Raw genomic sequence first — 23,995 nt, 5'->3', positions numbered from 1 at the left:
AGCATTAACCACTTCACCGCTTACTCCGTAGCAGGACAAAACAGCCTACACAGTGATCATATCAGTTTTTCAATGGTGTATCGTCAAGTGTATTAACCTGTACGCTGGGATTTGTATAGCGCCGGCTTTAGGCCCGCTTGTGCGTGGTCTTATAAATAGCTATTGTCCCCGTCTGTCAGAGGACACTGTTGCGTGGTGGTATCGGGGCGATCAGTATACCACTGCGACACCTCGGGCGAAACACGTCAGGGATATAATACTTGTTCTATATTAGGCCACAACAAACTGATTTGCGTGCGTTACATTGTTTTCTGTCCAAAATACTGGATGATTCTTTGATCGTTTTTGACACATTTCTAAAGATTGATATAAACTTTTATCACACCGCCATGTCAGAATGGCGAGATCTGATTGGCCCACGTGAACTTGATAAAATACTTTATCGTATCTCCATGTCAGAATAATAACATCTGATTGGCACCACGTGATCTTGATAAACTACTGTGTAACCCGCCTTGGGGGGTAATACATTTCCGAGCGTGGAAATATCTCTTATACCCCGCCACGAATAACACAGGTTGCACTCGTATTTCTGAGAGACAAAATATATCCTTCATACCTTTACTCTGGAAACATACGTATGTTGAATATTGATAGTTCGAACAGCTTTACTCAGGAAACATATGTATTGTTGATCTTTGGTCGTTTCAACAGCTTTACTCCGGAAACATATGTATAGTTGAACATTGATAGTTCGAACAGCTTTACTCAGGAAACACATGAAGAGTATTGCAGAGAAATAATTTTATCTTCAATAAATCAAATAACAAGACTGTTAACATGATTCCGAACGGATGTACATTGATTACGAAATATATCCTCAGGGTGTATTCACCCCACAAATAGACTGTCTAGGGCGCCACTGTTAACTGTACAGGGGTACGTCCATTAGGCTTGCAAGAAATCTAAGACCGTTGATTCCAATAACAAATTCGCTCTGATTGTGTTTCGGGGTATCTCAGCCCAATATACGTGCTCGTGTGTTTTTCAACGTCAAAGACCTAAGTGACTTCGGAGTTTCCTCCCACGTAAATCTTACACACTTTGATAAAGGGAAATATTGCTCAAAGCGTCGATAACCAAACTCACTCCCCAACTCACCCATGCTGCCTTGAATAATATTCCAACTATATAACGGCGTGTCAGCTTGATATAGGAGGAAAGCCCGACGTGATGTACTTCTTAGACGTTTACCGCTTTAGTGAAACCCACGAGCATGGGTATGGTGCTGACAAACCTTGAAAATTAAGCGGGATGAACCGGGATTCGAACCCACAAGCATAGGTTTCTGGCGTGCCCAAGGGATGCAACTCTGCACAGCGAATCGCAGCACCCTGGACGACTGTGCCACCACGGTGAAGTTTGTTGAAGTGGGTTTAACGCCACACTGATAAAGTCCGGATTATCTTTTTTGAATAAACGAATCATGCAAGGGATTAAGTAAATGTCAGCAAGGTACCGGTATCCCAATCTCGATTATCAAGTGTATCGTTTAGCCATTCGCAACCATGGATTTGTTTTGCACTCACTCACTCACTCACTCACTCACTCACCCACCAACCCACCCACCCACCCACTCACTCACCCACCCACCCACCCACCCACCCACTCACTCACTCACGCACTCACTCACTCACCCACCCACCCACCCACCCACTCACTCACTCACTCACTCACTCACTCACCCACCCACTCACTCACTCACTCACTCAGGCAGAAAGGCATGTAGGTAGGCAGGCAGGCAGGCAGGTGTGTAGGTCATGAACAGATTCCCCGTGTTGAGGAAGTTTATATTTTACTCGCTCTTATTTTCCTTAATCCGAGAGAGGTCATTCATTGCCAACAAGTAAAGTTGATGCCTTGTCACCTTATACGTGTTAATATATACATAAACACTGTCTTCGTGGCATTTAAATGTTGCAGTATGAATGCAGTATTACCACGCATACTAATTTCTTTTAACTAAAATACAACAATCTCACAAGGACAAGCGACCGCCTCCGTGATCAAGTGGTAGAAAGTTCGCCCGGAGAGCGGAATGTCCGGGGTTCGATCCCGGCCGCGTCATACCAAAAGACGTTAAAAGATGGTACTTGTTGTTACCCTGTCTTGCGCTCGGCATTAAGGGGCTAAAACAAGGACTGGTCGGCTCGGAGTCAGTATACTGTGTCTGAGTGGGTTATTCATGTTAACCTGCCGCATGGTATCTCAGTGGGCTAGCACTATAAATCGGCATCAGTCCGGAGTGGTACAAGCAGCCACACAAACACACACACGTACATGCACGTAGCTATATAAGTGCAATAATCTTGAACGAGACGTTAAACCCCATTTCACCTCACCTCAACGATCCACGCCTCTGAGGTACGATGACACGCAATAAACCGAATCAGATCCGGGTTAGAATTGTTCTTCAGCAACCCACACTCGCCCCGTGAAGATCCAGGTTGGAATTTGTCTTCAGCAACACATGCTTGTCGTAAAAGGCGACTAACGGGATCGGGTGGTCAGGCTCGCTGACTTGGTTGATGCATGTCATCGTTTCCCAATTGCGTGGATTGATGCTCGTGATGTCAATCACTGGGTTGTCTGGTCCAGCTCGATTATTTACAGACCGCCGTCATATAGCTGGAATATTGCTGACTGGGGCGTTAAAAAAAGACAACCAATAAACCGAGTCACCGAGGCTGATATGCGATCCAATGTAACCGCCAATGTAAGGGATCTATTAAAACACAGGAACCGATTAGAAGATTTTGTGGTGGTTGAAATGTGTGGCATTGTTCTGTGCGTACAGTCGTAAAACAACCGCGTGGATCGTTGCTCAATCACATCTGCGTGATCAAGGCAAATAAGGAAGAATATTGCGGACACGATTCAACAAATTAATCAATGTACACATGAGATAGACCCCGCTGGTCGACCAGACAACATTGCATGGGGTTTGTTTGAATTATAACAATGGATTGGAGAAACGACATCTTTTCACGTGATATCACATCCTGTTCCATTGCAATATGTGCGTGCTGTTTCGAACGTTACATCACGTGCACAAAGTGTCGTTTCGTGCATAATGTGAGGAGAGGTGATATGGAGTTTTAAAGATTATTGACGTATGCATGTGTGTGTGTGTGTGTGTGTGTGTGTGTGTGTGTGTGTGTCTGTGTGTGTGTGTGTGTGTGTGTGTGTGTGTGTGTGTGTGTGTGTGTGTGTGTGTGTGTGTGTGTGTCTTCTTGTGCTAGTCCGGTGAGATCACCTGTTTCCAGCGTGTCAGTAACAGATCGGCTTCCTCAGAATCCGAATCTGACTCAAATTGACCCAAGACAGTCAAACACCATCGAATACAACCAATGATACTATAACTGTTTGAATTGATGACTAATAATTCCTGGAAGACTTATGTTCTCATGACATCAATTAAGTATTGCCATATCAATGATTGGTGTTATGTGTACCGTCTTGTAATGGTGTAACTAGGCTTAGTACTACGGGGCTGTCGGGTAGCCTACTGGCCAAAGTGTTCGCTCGTCACGCCGAAGACCCGGGTTCGATTCCCGATTTGGGTACAATGTATGAAGTCCATTTCTGGTGTCCCCGTCGTGATATTGCTGGAATATTGCTAAAAGCGACGTAAAGCTATACTCACTCACTTGGTACTGCATTGTTGAACAGTAATTTCTGTGATGTGATGCAATGCACATGTATACACTTTACACATTACACATTACACATTACACTATACACATTACACTATACACATTACACTATACACATTACGCTATACACATTACACTATACACATTACACTATACACATTACACATTACACTATACACTATACACATTACACTATACACATTACACTATACACATTACACTATACACATTACACTATACACTATACACATTACACTATACACATTACACTATACACATTACACTATACACTATAGACTATAAACATTACACTATACACATTACACTATACACATTACACTATACACATTACACTACACACATTACACTATACACATTACACTATACACTATACACATTACACTATACACATTACACTATACACTATACACATTACACTATAGACATTACATTATACACATTACACTATACACATTACACTATACACTATACACATTACACTATAGACATTACATTATACACATTACACTATACACATTACACTATACACATTACACTATACACATTACACTAAACACTATACACTATACACTATACACATTACACTATACACATTACACTATACACATTACACTATACACATTACACATTACACTAAACACTATACACTATACACATTACACTATACACATTACACTATACACTATACACTATACACATTACACTATACACTATACACATTACACATTACACATTACACTAAACACTATACACTATACACTATACACATTACACTATACACTATACACATTACACATTACACTATACACATTACATTATACACATTACACTATACACATTACATTATACACATTACACTAAACACATTACACATTACACATTACACTATACGCTATACACTATACACTATACACATTACACATTACACTATACGCTATACCCTATACACTGTACACTATACACATTACACATTACACTATACACATTACACTATACACATTACATTATACACATTACATTATACACATTACACTAAACACATTACACATTACACATTACACTATACACTATACACTATACACTATACACATTACACATTACACTATACGCTATACACTATACACATTACACATTACACATTACACATTACACTATACACATTACACATTACACATTACACATTACACATTACACTATACACTATACACTATACACTATACACATTACACTATACGCTATACACTATACACTATACACATTACACATTACACTATACACATTACACTATACACATTACATTATACACATTACACTAAACACTATACACATTACGCTACTAGTATACACTATACACATTACACAAGTGTTTGCTGCATTTTTAGATAATGAAAAAGCTTTCGGTCGTATTTGGCACGACGGTCTATTTGTTAAATTACATGACCTTGGTGTGAAGGGTAAATTATGGAACTTACTTTTCCATAGCTATACAGACGGTTGTGCTTATATATCCTACAACGGAGAAAGATCTGATGAGTTTCCCATTAAACAAGGTGTTTGGCAAGGTCGAGTTATGTCAGCATGGTTCTTTCTCGTTTTCATAAATGACCGTATATGTGAACTACGGAAAGCAAAAGACGGCCTCTCTATTTATGGCATCTATATTTCCCTGTGTGTTATTGGCCGATGACACAACGCTCTTGTCTACAACCCCACGGGGCCTACAGTCTTCACTATACACTATACACAATACACTTTACACGTGACACTATGCACATTACACTATGCACATGACACTATGCACTATACACATGGCACTATACACATGACACTACACACATTACACATTACACATTACACTTTACACTATACACTATACACATTACACTATACACTATACACTATACACATTACACAATACACTATACACATTACGCTATACAGTATACACATTACACTATACACATTGCACTATACACATTACACTATGCACATTACACTATGCACTATACACATTACACTATACACATGACACTATACACTATACACATTACACTATACACATTACACTACACACATTACACTATACACATTACACTATACACTATACACATTACGCTATACACTATACACATTACACTATACACTATACACATTACACTATACACTATACACATTACACTATACACTATACACATTACGCTATACACTATACACATTACGCTATACACTATACACTATACACATTACACATTACACTATACACATTACACTATACACATTACACTATACACATTACACTATACACATTACACTATACACATTACACTATACACATTACACTATGCACTATACACATTACACTATACACTATACACATTACACTAAACACTATACACATTACACTATGCACTATACACATTACACTATACACAGTACACTGTACACATTACACTATACACATTACACATTACACATTACACTATACACATTACACTATACACTATACACATTACACTATACACTATACACATTACACTAAACACTATACACTATACACATTACAATGTACACTATACACTATACACTATACACATTACACAATACACATTACACTATACACATTACACTATACACATGACACTATACACATTACACTATACACATTACACTATACACATGACACTATACACATTACACTATACACATTACACTACACACATTACACTATACACATTACACTATACACATTACACTACACACATTACACTATACACATTACACTATACACATTACACTATACACATTACACTATACACATTACACTTTACACATTACACATTACACTATGCACTATACACATTACACATTACACATTACACTATACACATTACACTATACACATTACACTTAACACATTACACTATACACATTACACATTCATTACAATATACACTATACACTGTGCACATTGCGCTATACAATTTACACATTACACGATACACATTACGCTATACACTATACACTATACACTGTACACTATACACATTACACTATACACTATACACTATACACTATACACTATACACTATACGCTATACACTATACACATTACACTATACACATTACACTATACACATTACACATTCTTTACACTATACACTATACACTATACACTATACACATAACACTATACACTATACACTATACACTATACACTATACACTATACGCAATACACTATACACTATACGCTTTACACTATACACAATACACATTACACTATACACTATACACTATACACATTACAATATACACTATACACTATACGCAATACACTATACACATTACGCTATACACATTACACTATAAAATATACACTATACACTATACACTATACACATGGCTGTATTGGGTTGCTTAATCAAATTTGGATAATATTTTGGAATTTTGAAAAATGCCATGCCAAAAATAGGAAGGATCTAAGGTAGTGTTGTGTGGTCGTGTGGTTTTAAGTTTTTATAGTTTTAAGAGTTTTTTTTGTTTTTGATTGTTTTATGTGTGTTTTTAGATGCGTCTGAGTACGACTGTTTTGATTAGGGTGCCTAGTGCTTTATAGGTTTGTAGGTCGTTTAGGGGTTTAGTAGTATTGCTCGTGTCACTGATTGTTACAGTTTAGAGTGGATTTGAGTGTTGTTCTGTTGTTCTGTTGTTCTGTTGTTGGTTATGCGTGCAGTGTTGTTACATGTTCAGGAGTTTGTATCCGGTTGCAGTGAGGACATTTACCAGTTTGATGGGTTTTTTAAATTTTGTGTAAGTAAGAGTTAACATGTAGCTTAGTGTGACCTGTCTGTAATTTGATAATAGCCCTGTCGATTTCTTTTTATTTGTGATGGATTGTTTGGAGCTTTTGTGACAATTGTTTTAGTTTACCGTTTAACTTTTGGTAGTTGATTTGCCACTTTGGGATTTTTTAAATAATTTTTTTGATATTGGTAGTTTGATGCGTAATTCTTCTAATTGTAGTGCTGCTTTGGCTGCTTTGTTGGCGTGTTCGTTACCAAACACTCCGACGTGGGCAGGGATCCAAACTATGTCCATGTCGTTACCTAGTGTACGGAGTTTGATGGAGCTAAGAATTATCTAATGTCTTAGTTTTGGCCGTTATTTTAAATATTTAAGTTTTTGTTTTTGATTGCCTGAGGCTCACTTAATGAGTCTGTCAGGATTAGTATTTTTGTGTTGTCTTGTACGAAGGTGTACCTGTCCACAATGGAAAATGTTTTCACTGTAATGACAGCGTAGAAGACGAGGTCCATGTTTTGTTTCACTGCGTATTATATGACGATATCAGGGCAACTCTTTTTAATGAATGTACTGCTAAATCTTATAATGTTTTAGATATACCTGATATCGACAAGCTTTGTTTAATTTTCAGTGACTCCAGTGTGTGTTATATACTTGCCAAAGTCTGCTTTTTAGTTCTTAATCGTAGAAAGCATCTTTGATATGGGTAACGTTCTACTATATCATCTTTATATCATTTATGTATAAATTTTATGATAATTTTTCTCTCATAATTCTATTGAATGGTTCTGTACATTATATCTATGTCAAGTTGTACAAAGCTGTTTTATGTATGTAAAGAAGTGAGACGTTAATAAACTATTGTCTGTCTGTCTTGTCTGGGCGCTGTGCAGGGCCCTTGCTATAAATTCGACCGTAAATAGATTGGCTATTTGGGAGTCTGTAGGATTTGGTTTCTTCTGTGGGTTGGTGGGTGTGGATGCCGAATCCTGCGTTTTGAGCCCGGGTCACAGGACCTGTCTGTGTAAATGTGGCACCAATTTGGCAATTTTTCGTGTGTGTATGCTGGTGTGGTGGTTTTAGCGGTATTTTGATCCGTTTCCTGATTTAGTTTGGTGGAGAGAGATACACCGATATTGGAGTTTTGTAGTTTGGGTATGAAGATCTTATTTGGTGCTGTGTTTAGTTTAAGATGACCTAAGTTGTGCATGTTTAGGTTGTTTAATATGTGTTGAGTGGTTGGGGATAATTGAGGATATTACGCGAGAGAGAAAATTGGGGATTTTACGTGCGCGTTCCGACTTAACGGGCCCGCAAGAGGGGTGTGTCCGAAAAGGAAGGACAACGTGGGGTGCTTTAGGGTTGCCATTTTAATTTGGGGAAATTTGGAATTTTGAAAATTACCGTTTTTACGCCTGTTTTAGCAATATTCCAGCCATATCACGGCGGGGGACACCAGAAATGGGCTTCTCACATTGTACCTATGTCAGGAATCGAACCCGAGTCTTTGGCGCGACAAGAAAACGCTTTAACCAATAGGCTACCCGACCGCCCCGGGTGCTACGGGTGGGGCCACTATGTTGGGTGGTTGTGTGTTATTTTGTTTTTTTAAGGTTTGTGTTATTAGAGTTTTAGATTGTTGACAGCTTGATTTTGTAGTTTATTAGATGCGGCCTAGAAGGCCTGTTTCAATGCCTAATGCTTTGAAGTGTTGGAGGTCGTTTACAGGGTTTAGAAGTGTTGCCGGAGACATTTGGTTGTTGCAGTTCATTGTTGATTGGGTGTTTTTTTCTGTGTTGGTGGTGTGAGCAGTGTAATAGTGCGTGTTTCTATTACGGTGAGGGCATTTACCTGTTTGGTGTTTTCCGATTTTTTGTAAGTGAGAGTTTAGTTTATTGTGTCCTGTCTGTAATTTGATTATTGTCCTGTCAATTTTCTTTTGATTTATGAAGGATTTTTAGTTTTTTTAGTGGCTTTTGAGCAGCTATTTTAGTTTAGAGTTTGATTTCTGGCATAGGTTTTGCTACTTTTGGAAGACTTCCCCCTTCGTGGTACTTTTTATCTCGTTTTTAGATATTGGTAGATTAATGGTTATTTCTTCTACTTTTAGTGATGCTTTGGCTGCTTTGTCGGCGTGTTCGTTACCGAACATTCCGACGTGGGCAGGGATCCATACGAATTCTATTTCTTTACCTTGATTGCGGAGTGTGTTGGAGCTTTTGAGTATCCGCTGAATTATTTTAGGTCGATTTTTTGTGTGTGTTTTTATTTGGGGGTTATTTTAGAACTGTAGCCATCCCCATGAATTTACGCAGAATCCATACCTGTATTATTAACACAGGTCTTCCCACAACTTATGAAACGATCAGGTGTATTCTGTACCCGCAGGTGGTAATACCCAATCAGCGTGCAGGGCGTGCTAATTAAGCCACGCCCCCTCGTCAGGACTTTTAAGATTTGTGTTGGTTGTTACAAGTAACCACCTCAAAATACGTAGTTTCAATTTACGTTTACGTTTCACACTTTTTCTCGGCCACCGAATTGTACATCATATGTTCTGTAAAGCTGTAAGAAAAATCTGTTGCTACTTTTCATGATACTTGCACTTATAGATTTTGTAATGTCAAACACAAATATTATTAGAATCAGTGCCCAAACATGCATGAACATAATCAAGGAAAGGAATTTATATTTATGGGACAATTAATTGTTTCATTTTTATATTTTGCCTGTACACATGCATTATATATTTCTTTAACATCAGAGTTTTTATATCTGTATGACAAATAATTGTTTGAAAGATTTTGAGGGATGACCCAATATGTATATGTTCAGTATATACTTTATTTTTGAGGCGAGACTATAATAGACAAACAGCCTGTCAACGTTCACTTAGTTACAGGTATAATTGCCAGGTCTTTACAGTTGTCTGTGTTCTGCACATTCCTTCAACGTAATGTACACCCATGGTTATTGAAGTTCCCCAGAAACTTCACTGCAGCATGTTCAGAGCTTGAATAAAATCATTTATCACAAAAGACTGGCAAATGTAAAGCCTGTTTTGATATCTTGATGACGGATTAGCATACATTCTGAATTTGTATATACACTGAGGGAAATAAATAAGGGAACACCATTTCATTGCAGTGTCCCTTTATTTATTCCCAGATTTTTACCCACAGTGACATCCATAGCTCGCAATCCATAGCTTGCCACCCATAGCTTGCCATCCATAGCTTGCCACCCACATCCATAGCTTGCCATCCATAGCTTGCAACCCATAGCTTGCCACCCATAGCTTGCCATTCATAGCTTGCCACCCATAGCTTGCCACCCACATCCATAGCTTGCCATCCATAGCTTGCAACCCATAGCTTGCCATCCATAGCTTGCCATCCATAGCTTGCAACCCATAGCTTGCCATCCATAGCTTGCCATCCATAGCTTGCCACCCATAGCTTGCCACCCACATCCATAGCTTGCCATCCATAGCTTGCAACCCATAGCTTGCCACCCATAGCTTGCCATTCATAGCTTGCCACCCATAGCTTGCCACCCACATCCATAGCTTGCCATCCATAGCTTGCAACCCATAGCTTGCCATCCATAGCTTGCCATCCATAGCTTGCCACCCATAGCTTGCCATTCATAGCTTGCCATCCATAGCTTGCAACCCATAGCTTGCCATCCATAGCTTGCCATCCATAGCTTGCAACCCATAGCTCGCCATCCATAGCTCGCCATCCATAGCTTGCCACCCATAGCTTGCCATTCATAGCTTGCCACCCATAGCTTGCCACCCACATCCATAGCTTGCCATCCATAGCTTGCAACCCCATAGCTTGCCATCCATAGCTTGCAACCCATAGCTTGCCATCCATAGCTTGCCACCCATAGCTTGCCATCCATAGCTTGCCACCCATAGCTTGCCACCCATAGCTTGCCATCCATAGCTTGCCATCCATAGCTTGCCACCCATAGCTTGCCATCCATAGCTTGCCACCCATAGCTTGCCATCCATAGCTTGCCACCCATAGCTTGCCACCCATAGCTTGCCATCCATAACTTGCCACCCATAGCTTGGGAACAAAACCTGGAAAACAATAAAGGAGCACCTGTATTTTCATGTGTTCCCTTATTTGTTTCCCTCAGTATATATGCAGTGAATCGTATCTGGACTCTGCGATATATATAGTTCTGCATAGCAGAGTGTCTGGGTGTCAAAAGCCCATGCATAAATGAGTTGCATTTAACGCTGGTTTTAACTGCATTCAGTCATATCACGGCGTGTCAGCTTAATGTGAGAGGAAAGTGATGCAGGTCTCAGACGTTTACCACGAGCACGGGTATGGTGCTGACAAACCAAGAAACATAATCAGGGCGAACTGGGTTTCGAAGCCACAATCAGAGGTTTCTGGCGGGCTCAAGGGACGCAACTCTGCACAGCGAATCGCGGCACCTTTAGAAGACTGGGCCACCCGTGCCCCCCATGCATGAATGAAATGATAAACCGATAATATGTGAATTGATTTATTATGTATCAGTTCCAATATATACATGAGAAAGTTGTACGACACTCATTACCCTAAAACATATTTCAATCCACTCTGTTCAAACAATTCATTTCACTGTAAATGTTACCCCATATTCAACAAACAGATAAGGCTCGATTCCACTGTGAATCCTCATGTGTGTCTGCAGGCGACATGACTTTGTGAATGTTTTCCCATATTCAACAAACGGATAAGGCTCGATTCCACTGTGAATCCTCATGTATGTCTGAAGGTGAGATTATTGTATGAATATTTTTTCAATATTCAACACACTGATAAGGTTTGACTCCACTGTGAACCGCTCATGTGTTCCTGCATTTCATATGATTGTGTAATTCCACTGTGGATGCTCATGTGTGACTGCAGATAACTTGATCGCGCAAACCTTTTCCCACATTCATCGCACTGATAAGGCTTGATTCCACAATGAATCCTCATGTGTTTCTGCAGATTACCTGATTCTGTGAATGCTTTCTCACACACAATGCACGGATAAGGCTTGATTCCACTGTGAATCCTCATGTGTCTCTGCAGGTGAGATGATTGTGTGAATGTTTTCCCACATTCAACACAGTGAAACGGTTTGATTCCACTGTGAATCCTCAAGTGTGACTGCAGATGACCTGATCGTGCAAATGTTTTCCCACAATCAACACACTGATAAGGCTTGATTCCACTGTGAATTCCCATGTGTGTCTGCAGATTACGTGATTGTGTAAATGTTTTCTCACACACAGTGCACTGATAGGCCTTGATTTCACCATGACTCTTCATGTGTCGTTGTAGATTACCCGATATTGTAAATGCTTTGCCACATTCAACACACTTGTAAGGTTTGATTCCAGTGTGAGTCCTCATGTGTGTCTGCAGATTGCCTGACAGTGTAAATGTTTTCCCACATTCAACACACTGATAAGGCTTGATTCCACTATGAATCTTCATGTGATTCTGTACATGACCTAATTCTGTAAATGTTTTCTCACACACGATGCACTGATAAGGCTTGATTCCACTGTGAATCCTCGTGTGTATCTGCAGGTTATATGATTGTGTAAATGTTTTCTCACACACGATGCACTGATAAGGCTTGATCCCACTGTGAATCCTCATGTGTGACTTGAGGCTACTTGCTTTTGAAAACGTTTTCCCACACTCGTCACACTGAGAAGACTTGACTTCACTGTGACCCAGCAAGTGTCTGTTCATGTCACTTGATTTATTAAATGTTTTCCTGCATGCACCAAACTGTTTGCGGTTCTTGTCAGTTACAAATTCTTTCCTGAAATCACATGTTTCCAGCGTATCAGTAACACATTGTTTCTTGAGATCATCTGTTTCCTGCGCATCAGTAACACATTGTTTCTTGAGATCATCTGTTTCCAGCGTATCAGTAACATATTCTTTCTTCAGATCATCTGTTTCCTGCGTATCAGTAACACATTGTTTCTTGAGATCATCTGTTTCCATCAATTCTCTATCACAGTCCATGATTGCACATGAATCAGAACAACATTTCAGTGGCTGGCTTTGTAATTCCATTATCAACTTGTTGATGTTATGGTGTTCACTGCAAACATAAAACAGGTGCTGCTACATTACTAATGTTGAAACATTTCCTAAAGATGTTTCCACGAGAAAAACACCAATATGATATGTATCATGAAACAAATACCCGATATTGTAAATGCCTTTCCCACATTCAACACACTGATAATAATACAGTAATTATTCATATCCAGATTTGTAATAATCTTTCTAGTACCTCACACTGAAGTAAGTGTCTTCAGTTGATTAATTGCTCTAATATGACTGTTTTCTTTTAAGGGTAATTGCTATCGCATCATCATGTGAAACAAGAATATACAATGATCTGTTGCAAAGTTATGTCGTATGATATATGCCATTATACAAAATTAATTTTAATCAACATCCCCGACATTTCTTCAAAAACGTACATCGTTAAAAAAAGGGCATAATTGAAATTAATCAACTATGTCTTCCAAATGATGCAATGTATTAATGAATTAATTTCATAATTCAATGATAAAACAAAATGCATAATCAGTGACTTTTAATTTGAAGACAATCCACAGGCAACAGTATATTAGAGCCAAAGACGGATCCTGTTATGTCACTGGTATTAGGGATCAAATATAGGTATTTTGTTCCTGGGTGCTTGATATTTTCACTGAACCCAGCATATAACCAGTCATGATAACAATGGATGAAAATGAGGCATAATTTGAGAAATTTGAGTTATCAAATTTGTTAACTGTAGATGCTAGCGATATTTCATTAATGTGGTCTATTTATTCTATAATGTATACGATTTCATGATGATAACAAAGATTAACGCACGTGTCGCTGTAGAAAATGGGTTGTGTGTCACTGTTTACTTTTCGCCTGTGTGATGACGACTTTCGTGTTTACGACTTTAAAACATGCTTTCCTTCACTTAAGGAAACAATGGGCGTAAGACGTCGTATGCATGGCAACACTACTCATGTGAATGCCACAAAATGTTTTCAATCACCCTTTCTAGCGTCTTTCTATAGTAAATACAACAGTTCATGAAGTGTCCGCCATGTTTCTTTGTATCGCGAGGGCCGCCATTGTAGAATCATTGCCTGGGTCAGTACAGCGTAAGCTCAGCTCACCCAGACAACGCGGCTGGTAGCAGGGAGGGAAATGGGGAACTGGGTCAATGCGCTAGAACGGATAAACAGCTACGATCTCTAACAAACGAGACATAACTCCAAAAGCAGTCGTTATCAAATGATTTACCTTCGAAGCCATTCGCGATGTAATCCGTTGCAGTCACTTACATTCGATTTCTGCCTTTGCGTGCGACCTCCTGGCTTTGCTCGCTACACATTTTATGGCGACAGCTGGGGGCGCCTGTGTTACTATTTTAAGAATAGACCCTAACCCGCTATCTGTCATAGATCTCCTAAAGCCAATAGATGCAATAGCGAAGGCCAAACTAACTCTATTTCTGAGAGATGGATAGCTACTCGAATGTATATAAACAATGAAATTATATCAATATACGAAAATAGAAATCATATCGATACAAAAAACAGAAATTCTGTGAATACCAAACTCGCAACAGATATGTGTACCCCTACTCACACACAGGAGTCCCAAAGAGGGACAGGTCGGCCGAAATTGCTGAGGCAGAAGGAGGCCTCTAAACACTTAATGCAACAACAACAACAACAACAACAACAACAACAACCTTCGCCTCAAGCAGAGGCCACATACCGTATAAGACCTCTTCCACCACAGTATGAGTGAGTATGGTTTTACGCCGCTTTTAGTAATATCCCAGCAATATCACGACGGAGGACACCAGAAATGGGCTTCACACATTGTACACATGAAGGGAATCGAACCCGGGTCTTGGGCGTGATGAGCGAACACTTTCATCACTAGGTTGCTTCACCGACCACCTCAGGAGAGACAGGGGACCAGTCTGTTTTTCTATAACTTGGTTCATGGAACACCTATTTCTATGACCTCTTTTGCGCGGTTTTTGTGTTTTTATGAGAAATGCTGAAAAATGAACATAGAAATTAATTTGTTAATGGTATTAATGTTCTTATTCATTTTTTTGCTACATTCAATATTGTACTCATGTCTGCTGTCTTAATGAAAATGTGTAAAGAGCTTATTTCTCTTTCATTAAAGAGCATAAGTTGATAAACATATAGTAAACTACGGTTATAACGAACACGCTTATAACGAACTGGCGGATATAACGAAATAACGTTTTAGTCCTGACTATTTGCTGTAGTTATGCTGTATATATGCTTATAACGAATTACGGTTATAACGAACTAAAATTAGTAGTCTCTTAGAGTTCGTTATAACCGTAGTTTACTGCAAATATATAATTCATATCTTTCTTCACCCTAATGATTCTATCGTTTCGACGTTACCATGTGTGCTGATCACGGAACATCAACAGGGATACTTTAATGACATGCTGGGCATTTTTAATGCACGTCAATCCAGTTTGTGTCTGTTATTCCAGCAGTCTTTCAGCTCTCATTACGTTGACACACTGTGAGTGAGTGAGTATGGTTTTACGCCGCATTTAGCAATATTCCAGCAATATCACGGCGGGGGACACCAGAAATGGGCTTCACACATTGTACCCATGTCGGGAATCGAACCCGGGTCTTCGGCGTGACGAGCCAACGCTTTAACCACTAGGCTACCCGACCGCCCCTGACACACTGTGATATAACTAACCTAGTGTTCAAAGTAGCTTAAAACAACCCTCACTCACTCTGAGATCCAAGATAATGTCCGAAAAGGTAATGTAGGATTTATAGAGGGTTTTTCGTTATTATGAATGTTAGGCCCTTTTTAATAAGCTATTTTACGGAAGTCGTTGGTGAAATAAAAGTAAACATAAAAAAGCTCTTTCATTTTTTTTGCTCTTGTGAAATATAGTGGGTCGGTATTGAAAGACTTTATCGTCAGTTTGATCAGACAATGAGATTATCGGTAGCAGCTAGAATAGGTATACATACGGACTACAGTCACTAATCATTCTGCTGCTGTATAATAAACTGATCGTTTATTCACTCAGGTAAGAAACGTGACTATATCTTGTACTTTGTTAATTCTTAACTACAGTAAACTACGGTTATAACGAACACGCTTATAACGAAGCAACTTTTTAGTCCCGACTATTTGCTGTAGTTATGCTGTATATATGCTAAAACGGATTATGGTTATAACGAACTGGAATTAGTAGTCCCTTTGAGTTCGTTATAACCGTAGTTTACTCTATATGTTATTACCCTTGGCAATACCTGCAAGTCTGTTTGGTAACTCTAACAGTCATACCTGTGTATCCTATTATTCTACTTCTGTGTATACATAATGCCAATTCTGTTAACTGTGTTAAATAGTTTACCGTTTGGAATATGTATTGTGACTGAACTGAATGTATCTTGTGTGAATGTCCACTCGGTTAGTGTATTAGTGTGTGTCGGGTATACCAGATTCAATCATATGAAAACTGTTTTATCACGTCGTGTACCTTGGAATATGTATCGTAACTGATGTAGTGTGTAGCTTGTGTTATGATTATGCATCATGTTCATCTAATGTTCTTCCCATACATGTTCTGAAAATCAACATGCTCCAATAACTGCCGATAATAATTGTTTGTAAATATTTCTATTGTTGACTGATTATGTATATGATTCTGAGGCTGTCAAATAAACTGATTGTTTATTCACTCAGGTCTTGTTTTTGTTGTGTGGTTTGGACGTGTACAATGGTACCTCTGCTAAGCCAGTGATGACTCATTTGCTTTTTTAATAGAAGCACAACACACGCTAACAATGAGTTGTGGTGCCCAACTCAAAGACATTACCGTGATGACGTAAAACCGGAGATACCACGTCAACAAATCCGTACTTTGGGATGACAGAGGTTGAGTTATCTTGGATAAGTTAAGAATATACAGGCAGTTAAAAACGACTGTCTCTGTAGATCTTTCTGTGGATCTTTGTCATTAGAGTGAGTGTGGTTTTACGCCGCCTTTAGCAATATTCCAGCAAATCTCACGGCGGGGGACACCAGAAATGGGCTTCACACATTGTACCCATGTCGGCGTGACGAGCGAACGCTTTAACCACTAGGCTACCCGACCGCCCCTTTAAATTGGTAGATTAATGTTTTTTTCTTCTACTGTTAGTGATACTTTGGCTGTTTTGTCGGTGTGTTCGTTACCAAACACTCAGACGTGGTCAGGGATCAATACGAACTCTATTTCTTAACCTTGATTGCTGAGTGTATTGGAGCTTACACAGTTTCAATTAACCACTATGCGCTAAGTTTACGTTTTCACACTTTTTCTCGGCCACCGAATTGTACATCGTATGGCTACATAAAGCTGTAAGAAAAATATGTTACTACATAAAGTAACTTTTCATGATACTTGCACTTTTAGATTTGCTGACAAACTAGCTTTTGTATTGTCAAACACAAATATTATTAGAATCAGTGCCCAAACCTGCATAAACATTATCAAGGAACGGAATTTATATTTATGGGACAATTAATTGTTTCATGTTTATATTGTGCCTGTACACATGTATATATATTTATTTCTTTAACATCAGAGTTTGTATATCTGTATGACAAGTAATTGTTTGAATGATTTTGAGAGATGACCCAATATATATATGTTCAGTATATACTTTATTTTTGAGGCGAGTTTATAATAGACAAAGAGTCTGTCAACGTTCACTTTATTACAGGTATAATTGCCAGGTCTTAACAGTTGTCTGTGTTCTGCACATTCCTTCAACGTAATATACAAAAACCCATGGTTATTGAAGTTCCCCAGAACTTTCACTTCAGCATGTTCAGAGCTTGACTATAACTTGGACCGCCTCCGTGGTCTAATGGTTGAACGTCCGCCCGGAGAGCGGAAGGTCCGGGGTTCGATCCCCGACCGCGTCATACCAAAAGACGTTAAAAGATGGTACTTGTTGTTACCCTGTCTGGCGCTCGGCATTAAGGGGCTAAAACAAGGACTGGTCGGCTCGGAGTCAGTATACTATGTCTGAGTGGGGTATTCATGTTAAACTGCGGCATGGTATCTCAATGAGCTAGCACTATAAATCGGCATCAGTCCGGAGTAGTACAAGCAGCCACACACACACACACGTGCATGCACGTCGCTATATAAGTGCAATAATCTTGGACGCGACGTTAAACCCCATTTCACCTCACCTTGAATATAACCATTTACCACAAAAGACTGGCAAATGTAAAGCCTGTTTTGATGACTTGATGACGGATTAGCATACATTCTGAATTTGTATATATATGCAGTGAATCATATATGAACTCTCCGATATATATAGTTCTACAGAGCAAAATGTCTGGGTGTCAAAAGCCCATGCATGAATGAGAGAGTTGTATCTAACGCTGGTTTTAACTGTATTCAGTCATATCACGGCGTGTCAGCTTAATGTGATGCAGGTCTCAGATGTTTACCTCTTCGGTGAAACCAACGAGCAAGGGTATGGTGCTGACAAACCAAGAAACATAATCAGGGCGAACTGGGATTCGAACCCACTAACATAGGTTCCTGGTGTGCTCAAGGGACGCAACTCTGTACAGCGAATCGCGGCGCCTTAGACGACTGGGCCACCCGTGCATGAATGAAATGACAAACCGATAAAATGTTGATTGATTTATTATGTATCAGTTCCAATATATATATGAGAAAGTTCTACCACACTCATTACCCTAAAACATATTTCAATCCACTCAGTTCAAACAATTCATTTCACTGTAAATGTTACCCCATATTCAACAAACGGATAAGGGTCGATTCAACTGTGAATCCTCATGTATGTCTGTAGGTGAGATTATTGTATGAATATTTTTCAATATTCAACACACTGATAAGGTTTGACTCCACTGTGAACCGCTCATGTGTTTCTGCATTTCATATGATTGTGTAATTCCACTGTGGATGCTCATGTGTGACTGCAGATAACTTGATCGCGCAAACCTTTTCCCTCATTCATCGCACTGGTAAGGCTTGATTCCGCAATGAATCCTCATGTGTTTCTGCAGGTGAGATGACAGTGTGAATGTTTTCCCACATTCAACACAGTGAAAAGGCTTGATTCAACTGTGAATCCTCATGTGTGACTGCAGATAACCTGATTCTGTGAATGCTTTCTCACACACAATGCACTGATAAGGCTTGATTCCACTGTGATACCTCATGTGTATCTGCAGGTGAGATGATTGTGTGAATGTTTTCCCACATTCAACACAGTGAAAAGGCTTGATTCCACTGTGAATCCTGATGTGTGACTGCAGATAACCTGATCGCGCAAACCTTTTCCCACATTCATCGCACTGATAAGGCTTGATTCCGCAATGAATCCTCATGTGTTTCTGCAGGTAAGATGATCGTGCAAACCTTTTCCCACATTCAACACACTGATAAGGCTTGATTCCGCAATGAATCCTCATGTGTCTCTGTAGACTACCTGATTCTGTGAATGTTTTCTCACACACAATGCACTGATAAGGCTTGATTCCACTGTGAATCCTCATGTGTGACTGCAGATGACCTGATCGTGCAAATGTTTTCCCACAATCAACACACTGATAAGGCTTGATGCCACTATGAATTCCCATGTGTGTCTGCAGATTACGTGATTGTGTAAATGTTTTCTCACACACTGTGCACTGATAGGCCTTGATTTCACCATGACTCTTCATGTGTCGTTGTAGATTACCCGATATTGTAAATGCTTTGCCACATTCAACACACTTGTAAGGTTTGATTCCAGTGTGAGTCATCATGTGTGTCTGCAGATTACCTGAACGTGAAAATGTTTTCCCACATTCAACACACTGATAAGGCTTGATTCCACTATGAATCTTCATGTGATTCTGTAGATGACCTGATTCTGTAAATGTTTTCTCACACACAATGCACTGATAAGGCTTAATTCCAGTGTGAATCCTCGTGTGTATGTGCAGGTTATATGATTGTGTAAATGTTTTCTCACACACAATGCACTGATAAGGCTTGATCCACCTGTGAATCCTCATGTGTATTTGCAGTTTATATGATTGTGTAAATGTTTTCTCACACACAATGCACTGATAAGGCTTGATCCCACTGTGAATCCTCATGTGTGACTTGAGGCTACTTGCTTTTGTAAACGTTTTCCCACACTCATCACACTGAGAAGACTTGACTTCACTGTGACCCAGCAAGTGTCTGTTCATGTCACTTGATTTATTAAATGTTTTCCTGCATTCACCAAACTGTTTGAGGTCCTTGTCAGTTACAATTTTTTTCCTGAAATCACCCGTTTTCAGCGTATCTGTAACACATTGTTTCTTGAGATCATCTGTTTCCTGCGTATCAGTAACACATTGTTTCTTGAGATTATCTGTTTCCTGCGTATCAGTAAAACATTGTTTCTTGAGATCATCTGTTTCCTGCGTATCAGTAACACATTGTTTCTTGAGATCATCTGTTTCCAGCGCATCAGTAACACATTGTTTCTTGAGATCATCTGTTTCCAGCGTATCAGTAACACATTGTTTCTTGAGGTCATCTGTTTCCAGCGAATCAGAAACACATTGTTTCTTGAGGTCATCTGTTTCCTGCGTATCAGTAACACATTGTTTCTTGAGATCAGCTGTTTCCATCAATTCTCTATCACAGTCCGTGATTGCACATGTTTCAGAATCAGAACAACATTTCTGTGGTTGGCTTTGTAATTCCATTATCAACTTGTTGATGTTATGGTGTTCACTGCAAACATAAAACAGTTGCTGCTACATTACTAATGTTGAAACATTTCCTAAATATGTTTCCACGAGAAAAACACCAATATGATATGTATCATGAAACAAATACCCGATATTGTAAATGCCTTTCCCACATTCAACACACTGATAATAATACAGTGATTATTCATATCCAGATTTGTAATAATCTTTCTACTACCTCACTCTGAAGTAAGTGTCTTCAGTTGATTAATTGCTGCAATATGACTGTTTTCTTTTAAGGGTAATTGCTATCGCATCATCCTGTGAAAAAAGAATACACATGGATCTGTTGCAAAGTTATATCGTATGATATATGGCATTGTAAAAAATTAATTTAAAATAATTCATATATTCTTCTTTATCAACATCCCCGACATTTCTTCAAAGACGTACATCATTAAAAAGGCATAATTGAAATTAATCAATTATGTCTTCCAAATGATGCAATTTATTAATGATTAATTTCATAATTCAATAATAAAACAAATGCAAGTTCAATGACTTTTTAATTGCGGACAACCCAGGGGCAACAGTATACTAGAGCCAAAGACGGATCCTTTTATACCCCTTTTATTAGGGATCAAATATAGGTATTTTGCTACTGGCTGCCTGATATTTTCACTGAACCCAGCAGATAGCAACTGGTGAAAATGAGGCATAATCTGAGAAATTTGAGTTATCAAATTTGCTAACTGTAGATGCTAGCGATATTTTATTAATGTGTTCTATTTATTCTATAATGTATACGATTTCATGATTATAGTGAGCTGATAACAAAGACGAAGGCACGTGTCGCTGTAGAAAATGGGTTGTGTGTCACTGTTTACTTTTCGCCTGTGTGATGACGACTTTCGTGTTTACGACTTTTAAACATGTTTTCCTTCACTAAAGGAAACAATGGGCGTAAGACGTCGTATGCATGGCCACACTACTCATGTGAATGCCACAAAATGTTTTCAATCACCCTTTCTAGCGTCTTTCATTAGTAAATACAACAGTTCATGAAGTGTCCGCCATGTTTCTTTGTATCGCGAGGGCCGCCATTGTAGAATCATTGCCTGGGTCAGTACAGCGTAAACGCAGCTCACCCAGACAACACGGCTGGTAGCAGAGGGGGGGGGGGGGGGGGGGGGGGGGGGATGGGGAATTGGGTCAGTGCGCTCGAACGGATAAACAGCTACGATCTCTAACAAACGAGACACAACTCCATAAGCAGTCGTTATGAAATGATTTACGTTATGAAATGATTCACGGCTGGTAGCAGGGGGGGTGGGGGGTGGGGGGGGGGTGGGGGGGTGGGGGGCAATTGGGTCAGTGCGCTAGAACGGATAAACAGCTACGATCTCTAACAAACGAGACACAACTCCATAGGCAGTCGTTATGAAATGATTTACCTTCGAAGCCATTCGCGATGTAATCTTGTAATCCGTTGCAGTCACTTACATTCGATTTCTGCCTTTGTGTGCGACCTCCTGGCTTTGCGCGCTACACATTTTATGGCGACCGCTGGGGGCGCTTGTGTTACTATTTTAAGAATAGACCCTAACCCGCTATCTGTCATAGATCTCCTAAAGCCAATAGATGCAATAGCGAAGGCCAAACTAACTCTATTTCTGAAAGAACAGCTACTATATACTATATAAACAAAGCAGCCAAAAATAAAAAAATATACGAAAATAGAAATCATATCAATACAAAAACAGAAATTCTGTGAATACCAAACTCGCAATAGATATGTGTACCCTACTCACACACATAAGTCCCAAAGAGGGACAGGTCAGCCAAAATTGCTAGGGCAGAAGGGGGCCTCTTGAACACTTAATGCAACTACAACAACCTTCGCCTCAACCAGAGACCACATACTGTATAAGACCTCTTCCACCACAGTATGAGTGAGTATTGTTTTACGCCGCTTTTAGCAATATCCCAGCAATATCACGGTGGAGGACACCAGAAATGGGCTTCACACATTGTACACATGAAGGGAATCGAACCCGGGTCTTGGGCGTGATGAGCGAACACTTTCATCACTAGGTTGCCTCACCGACCACCTCAACAGAGACAAGGGAACCAGTCTGTTTTTCTATAACTTGGTTCATGGAACACCTATTTCTATGACCTCTTTTGCGCGGTTTTTGTGTTTTTATGAGAAATGCTGAAAAATGAACATAGAAATTAATTTGTTAATGGTATTAATGTCCCTTCATTTTTTTGTTATATTCAATATTGTACTCATGTCTGCTGTTTTTTATGAAAATGTGTAAAGAGCTTATTTCTTTTTCATTAAGGTGCATAAGTTGATAAACATACATGTAAATATATAATTCATATCTTCCTTCACCCTAATGATTCTTTCGTTTCGTCGTTACCATGTGTGCTGAACATCAACAGGGATACTTTAATGACATGCTGGGCTTGTTTAATACACGCCAATCCAGTTCGTTTCTGGGGGGCACGGGTGGCCCAGTCGTCTAAGACGCCGCGGTTCGATGTGCAGAGTTGCGTCCCTTGGACACGACAGAAACTTATGATTGTGGGTTCGAATCCCGGTTCGCCT

General features: G+C 39.4%; 2 pseudogenes; both read right to left on the bottom strand.

The window, feature by feature from the left end:
* Positions 1 to 12,286: 12,286 nt before the first annotated feature.
* LOC139456199 (zinc finger protein 98-like) lies at positions 12,287 to 14,968 on the bottom strand (annotated as a pseudogene).
* Positions 14,969 to 19,764: 4,796 nt separating this feature from the next.
* On the bottom strand, positions 19,765 to 22,931 carry LOC139456194 (zinc finger protein ZFP2-like; annotated as a pseudogene).
* Between the last annotated feature and the right edge of the window lie 1,064 nt (positions 22,932 to 23,995).

This window comes from Haliotis cracherodii, unplaced genomic scaffold (genome assembly GCF_022045235.1).
Source record: "Haliotis cracherodii isolate W230 unplaced genomic scaffold, xgHalCrac1.p SCAF_11, whole genome shotgun sequence".
Lineage (NCBI taxonomy): Eukaryota > Metazoa > Mollusca > Gastropoda > Lepetellida > Haliotidae > Haliotis > Haliotis cracherodii.
This window is presented reverse-complemented; position numbering and strand designations above follow the sequence as displayed.